The sequence below is a fragment of the Acinonyx jubatus genome, chromosome A1 (genome assembly GCF_027475565.1).
Source record: "Acinonyx jubatus isolate Ajub_Pintada_27869175 chromosome A1, VMU_Ajub_asm_v1.0, whole genome shotgun sequence".
Taxonomy (NCBI): Eukaryota; Metazoa; Chordata; class Mammalia; order Carnivora; family Felidae; genus Acinonyx; species Acinonyx jubatus.
Window position 1 is genome coordinate 43,025,981 of NC_069380.1, and position 7,033 is coordinate 43,033,013.

Here is a 7,033-nt window from a genome sequence, read left to right on the forward strand (position 1 = left end):
ACTTTCCTAACACAGAGAAATATACAGAAACAGAAAAAGGAAGTTAGACAAAAAGAGGAGAGAGAGAAACATCTTCCAAATGAAAGAATAGGTCCAAACCGCAGCAAGAAACCAGAGTGAAACAGGTAAAAGTAATATGACTTATAAAGAATTTAAAGTAATAATCATAAAAATATTCACTGGACTAGAGAAAAGGATGGAGGACATCAGTGAGACCCTTAGCACAGAGATGAAAAGAACCAATCAGAGATCAAGAACACAATAAATGAAATTCCATCATTTTACTCCATCAAGGGTAATAATATTTGCATTATAGGGATCTTAGAAGAAGAAGAGAAACATAATAGGGCAGAAATATATGTGAAAAATAATAGGTGAAAATTTCCCCAATCTTGAGAAAGAAATCAAGATCTATATCCAAATATGTATGGCCAACTAATCTTCAACAAAGCAGGAAAATTCTTTCCAATGGTTCTGGGAAAACTGGACAGCGACATGTAGAAGAATGAACCTGGACCATTTTCTTACACCATACAAAAAAAATGGATGAAAGACCTAAATGTAATATAGGAAACCATCAAAATTCTAGAGGATAAAAGAGGCAACAACCTCTTTGACATCAACCACAATAACTTCTTACTAGAAATGTCTCCCAAGGCAAGGGAAACAAAAGCAAAATGAACTATTGGGACCTCATCAAGATAAAAAGTTTCTGCACAGTGAAGAAAACAATCAACAAAATAAAAGGCAAGCAATGGAATGGGAGAATATATTTGCAAATGACATATCAGATAAAGGATTAATATCCCAAATCTATAAAAAAATTATAAAACTCAACACCCCAAAAATAAGTAATCCAGGGAAGAAATGGACAAAAAACATGAACAGATACTTTTTGAAAGAAGACATCCAGATGGCTAACAGGCACATGAAAAGGTGTTCAGCTTCACTCATCATCAGGGAAATACAAATCAAAACCATAATGAGAAACTACCTCACACCTGTCAAAATGGTTAAAATGAATAACTCAGGAAATAACAAATGTTGGCGAGGATATGGAGAAAGTGGAGCACTTTTGCATTGCTTGTGGGAATCCAAACTGGTGCTGCCACTCCAGAAAACAGTATGGACTTTCCTTAAATAATTAAAAATAGAGCTACCCTATGACCCAACAATTGCACTACTAGGTATTTACCCAAAGGATACAAAGATGTCGATTTTAGGAGCACATGCACCCCAATGCTTATAGCAGCACTATCAATAATAGCCAAATGTCCATCGAATGACGAATGGGTAAAGAAGTTATGGTATATATTACAATGGAATATTACTCAGTGATCAAAAAAATGAAATCTTGCCATTTGCAAGAACATGGATGGAACTAGAGTGTATTATGCTAAGCGAAATAAGTCAGTCAGAGAAAGATAAATATCATATGATTTCATTCATATGTGGAATTTAAGAAACAAAACAGAACATAGGGGAAGGAAAGGAAAGATAAAATAAGATAAAAACAGAGAGGGAGGCAAACCATAAGAGACTCTTAAATACAGAGAATAAACTGAGGGTTGCCAGAGGGGTGTTGGTGGAGGGTTGGGCTAAATGGGTGATGGGCATTAAAGAGGACACTTGTCAGGATGAGCACTAGGTGTTTGATGAATCACTAAATTCTTTTCCTGAAGCCATTATTGCACTACATGTAAACCAATTTGGACTTAAATAAAATATAAATAAATAAGTAAATAAATAAATAAATAAATAAACAAACAAACAAAGTAAAAGGAATTTTGGTGGGAAAAATATGACACTATATACATAAATTCTAGGAGTGAGAGGAGTAAAACTTGGGTCTAAACTTAAGTGACCATCAACATACATAGAGTGCTATATGCAGAAGATGTTATGTACAAACCTAACCACAATTCAAAACCAGTAATAGATAAGCAAAGAATAAACAGAAATTAATCCAAGTGTATCTCTAAAGAAAGCCAACAAACCATGGAAGAAAGCAAGAGAAGAAAGGATCAGAGAAGATGTATAGAAACAAGAAGAAAACTTGCAGCCACTTTGGAAAACACTGTGGAGTTTCCTCAAAAGTTAAAATTGGAACTATCCCATGACTGAACAATTGTACTACTAGGTATTTATCCAAGAGATGCACAAATATTGGTTTGAGGTGGCACACTGCCCTGATGTTTATAGCTGCACTACCAACCACAGCCAAATTATGGAAGGATCCCAAATTTCCATCAACTGATGAATGGATAAAGAAGAGGTTGTGTATACAGACAATATTTCTCAGCCTTCAAAAAGAATGAAATCATGTAATATGCAATGATGTGGGTGGAGCTAGAGTGTATCATGCTGTGTGAAACCAGTCAGTCAGAGAAAGACAAATGCCATATGATTTCATACGTATGTGGAAAGTAAGAAACAAAACGAATGTGGGGAAAGGAGATGAGAGAGAGAGAGAAACCATAAGAGACTTTTAAAAATTTTTTAACATTTATTTATTCTTGAGAGAGACAGAGAGAGAGAGAGAGAGAAAGAGAGAGAGCGAGCAGCAGGGGGAGTGGCAGAAAGAGAAGGAGACACAGAATCCAAAGCAGGCTCTAGGCTCTGAACTGTCAGCACAGAGCCCGATGTGGGGCTTGAACCCACAAACCACAAGATCATGACCTGAGCCAAAGTTGGACTCTTAAACAACTGAGCCACCCAGGAACCCCACACCATAAGATACTTCTTAATTATAAAGAACAAACTGAGAGTTGCTACAGGAGAGGTGGGCAGGGGATAGGCTAAGTGGGTGATGGGTATTAAGAAGGGCACTTGTTGTGATAAGCACTTACATATAAGTGATGAATTGCTAAATTCTGCCCCTGAAATCAGTATTACCCTATATATTAACTAGAATTCAAATAAAAACTTGAAACAAAAATAAATCAATCAACCAATTAATGATTTAAAAAGAGAAAAAGAAAACACAATGGTCCAAAATCTTTGGGATGCAGCAAAAGTGGTTCTAAGAGGGAAGTTTATACAAACACAGGCCTACCTGAAGAAGGAAGAAAAATCTCAAATAAGGAACTTAAACTTGTACCTAAATGAGTTAGAAACAAAAGTCCCAAACCCAGAAAAAGGAAGGATGTGATTAAGATTAGGTCAGAAATAAATGATATAAACAGTGAAAAACAAACAAACAAGCAAAAAACAAAAACAATAGAACAAGTTAATGAAACCGGGATCTGGTCTTTGAAAAATTCAACAAAATTAATAAAGCTGTATCAAAACTCATTAAAGAGAGAGAGAGAGAGAGAGAGAGAGAGAGAGAGAGAGAGAAATTACCCAAATAAACAAAATTACTAATGAAAGAGGAAATAACAACCAATACCACAGAAATACAAGCAATTTTAGGAGAATATTATGTAGAACTAAATGCCAACAAATTGGACAACTAGAAGAAATGAATAAATTCCTACAAAAATATAGCCTACCAACACTAGAGCAGGAAGTAATAGAAGAATTTGAACAAACCAGTTACTAGCAATGAAATTGAATCTGTAATAAAAAATCTCCCAGTGAACAAAAGTCAGACGGCTTCACAGGCAAATTCTACCAAATAATGAAAAAAGAATCAATGCTCATTTTTTAAGTGATTCAAAAAAAATACAAGAGGAAGGAATGCATTCAAATTTATTCTATAAGACTATTATTACCCTGATACCAAAACCAGATAAAGGCACCACAAAAAAAAAAAAAAAAAAGAGAGAGAGATAGAGAGAGAGAGAGGTCCATTGGCTGGTGTCTCTCATGGATATAAATGCAAAAGTTCTCAACAAAATATTAGCAAACTGAATCCAACAATATATAGTTAAAAAATCATATACCGCAATAAATTGAGACTTATTCCCGGGATGCAAGAGTGGTTTAATATTCTCATAACAACCATAGTGATAATCACATCAAAAAGAAAAAGGACAAAACCACATGATCATTTCAGCAGATATAGCAAACACTTTTGACAAAGAACAACATCCATTCATGATAGAAACCTGGGATATTACTCAGCCATTGAAAAGAATGAAAACTTGCCACTTGCAGCAACATGGATAGAGATAGAAAGTATAATGCTTATTGAAGTAAGTCAGTCAGAGAAAGACAAATGCCATGTGATCTCACTCATGTGGATTTTGAGGAACAAAAACAGTAAAGGAAAAGAAAAGAGAGACAAACCAAGAAACAGACTCTGAACTACAGAGAACAAACTAATGGCTTCCAGAGGGGAGGAGGCTGGGAGACCGGGGTTGATGGGACATGGGGATTGAATGGGGTTGATGGGACATGGGGATGAATCTTATCCCGAAGAAACATAAAATGAAAACAACAAAAAATAAAAATAAAATATGAAATAAAATAATAAAATAAAGTAAAATTAAATTAAATTTAAATTAAATTAAATTAAATTAAATTAAATTAAATTAAATAAAAAACACATAGCACTGGAAATCCTAGCAAGAGTGATTAGGCCAAGACAATAAATAAAAGGCATCCAAATCAGAAAGGAAGAATAAAATTCTCTCTGTTCACAGATGACATGAATTAATATACAGAAAGCCACAAAGAGTCCACAAGAGAAATTATTTGAACTAATAGACCTATTCAGTAGGGTCAAAGGATACAAAATCACAATACAGAAATGATGTGAAGCTTATATGGTAATAATGAATTATACAACAAAATAAATTAAGAAAACAAGCCCATTTCTTCTTTCTCCAGACCAAGGGATGGAGCCCATGCAGGCCTTTTTAACTCACACAATCCCAGCCAGACTGTAAGCATAGAGGCCAGCCTGTGTATAGATGAGTTGAAGCTCTACATGAATGAGAATTTCATCTCCACAATCCCTGCCATCTAGGGGGATACAATGATGAGCATCAAAATTATCTGATACCACTTCACTGGAATCCTAGCTGCCTCCTTTATTATAAAAAATTCACAGATTTGGCCACAGCCAAGAAGCATTTGCATGAAATTAATGGGAAGCCCCTTCCAGGACCTACACCTTTACTTAGCTTACAGCTGTACCAGGCTGACACATCTGGGTTCATAGAATCATGGAGCTGGCAGTGCCCTTAATGGTTCCCTTCATTTTATATAGAATAAAAAGCTGTGGCTTTTTTGTTTTGTTTTGTTTTGTTTTGCCAAGGCAGAACATTTTTAACTGAACTATGCCACTTATTGGAAACAACCAGAAAACAGCCTTGAGTATTTCTTCTTTGTGAGGGACCTGACCCAGATGTGGATGATGGCATATTGTATGAATTCTTCGTCCAAGTCTACCCCTCCTTTTGGGGAGTCAGGGCAGTTTTGGACCAAAGAGATATGTCTAAAGGCTATGGTTTTGTCACAGTTGCAGATGTACTGAAACAGAAGTGAGCCCTGACCGAGTGCCAGGGAGCAGTCAGCCTGGCATCTAAACCAGTGTGGCTGAGGAGTCTGGCAATCCCCATGTGAGCCAAGTGAAGTCAGTGAGGTGGAATCAGAGTTAATACTTAACAGATACAACCCCCATTACCAGCAGTAGCAGAACTACTACACCCACTGGGGCATGACCAGAACAGAGGCAGCTACAGCTACAACTGTCCCCAGTTTGGTTACACTCAGAGCACTATGTAGACATATGAAGAAGCTGGGGATGACACATTGGAGGACCCCATGCCACAGCTGGATGTGACTGAAACCAACAAGGAGCTCATGGACCAGAGCGAGGACCTGTAGGATGCACTGATGGACCATAACTAGCAGCCCCTGGACAGTGTCTTCAGACAGGACACAGGACAAGCCAAAATGGACTGCGTGAGGGAGATAAGAGACTCTTTTTAACAACAACAACAACAACAACAACAACAACAACAACAAATATTGGAAAACTTTAACTTTTGGGAAATAATTTGTAAGAGTTTAGTAATTGACTAGTCTGAGATTATGACTATTCCTGAAACACTGCTGCCTTCATTTGACAGTGAGACATGTGAGTTTGAAAACCAAAGGACCAATTCATAATATTTGAACAAAGTTCCAAAAAACAGAGGAAAAAAATAGAAGAAAAGAAAACAATCCCACTTACAATATCATAAAAATGAATAAAATACTGGGGCGCTTGGGTGGCTTAGTTGGTTAAGCGACCAACTTCGGCTCATGATCTCATGGTTTGTGAGTTTGAGCCTCCTGTCAGGAGCTCAGAGCCCAGAGCCTGCTTCAGATTCTGTGTCTCCCTCTCCCTCTGCCCCTCCCTGCTTTCATTCTCTTTCTGTCTGTCTCTCTCTCTCTGACTCTCTCTTTCTCAAAATAAACATTAATTTTTTTTAAATAGACTAAAATACTTAATGATAAACTTAACCAAGGAGGCAAAAGGCATGTACACTGAAAACTACAAAACACTGATAAAAATAATTTTTAAAAGATACAGATAAATGGAAAGTATCTTGTGTTTATAGCTTGGAACACTCACTGTTGTTAAAATGTCCATACTACCCAAAACAATGTACAGATTCAATCTCTATCATGATTTCAATGGCACTTTTCACACACACACACACACACACACACACACACACACACACACACAGAAAAATATTCCTAAAATTCTATGGAACTAAAAAGGACCCCAAATAGCCAAAACAACCTTGACCAAAAGAAGAAAAAAGCTTCAGGACACACACTTCCCTATTTTTAAAACATATGAAAAAGATACAGTAATTAAACCTGTATGATACTGGACAAAAACCACACCTATAGACCAGTGGAACAAACTTGAGAGCTCAAAAATAAATTCATACGTATGTGGTCTCCTGATTTACAACAAGATTGCCACATTAGGGAGGATGATTCTGGGAAAACTGGAAATATGCGTGCAATGGAATGAAACTGGACCCTCCTCTTACACCATCCACAGTTATCAAGTCAAAATAAAGACTAAGGAAGATGTTCAATTGTAAAATTCCTAGAAGGAAACATAAAGGAAAAGCTTTGT

The 7,033-nt window shown here is 36.5% G+C and overlaps 1 pseudogene; it reads left to right on the top strand.

Annotated features, from left to right (window-relative positions):
- Nucleotides 1–1,282: 1,282 nt before the first annotated feature.
- LOC106970585 (tRNA selenocysteine 1-associated protein 1-like) lies at nucleotides 1,283–5,883 on the top strand (annotated as a pseudogene).
- The last annotated feature ends 1,150 nt before the right edge of the window (nucleotides 5,884–7,033 follow it).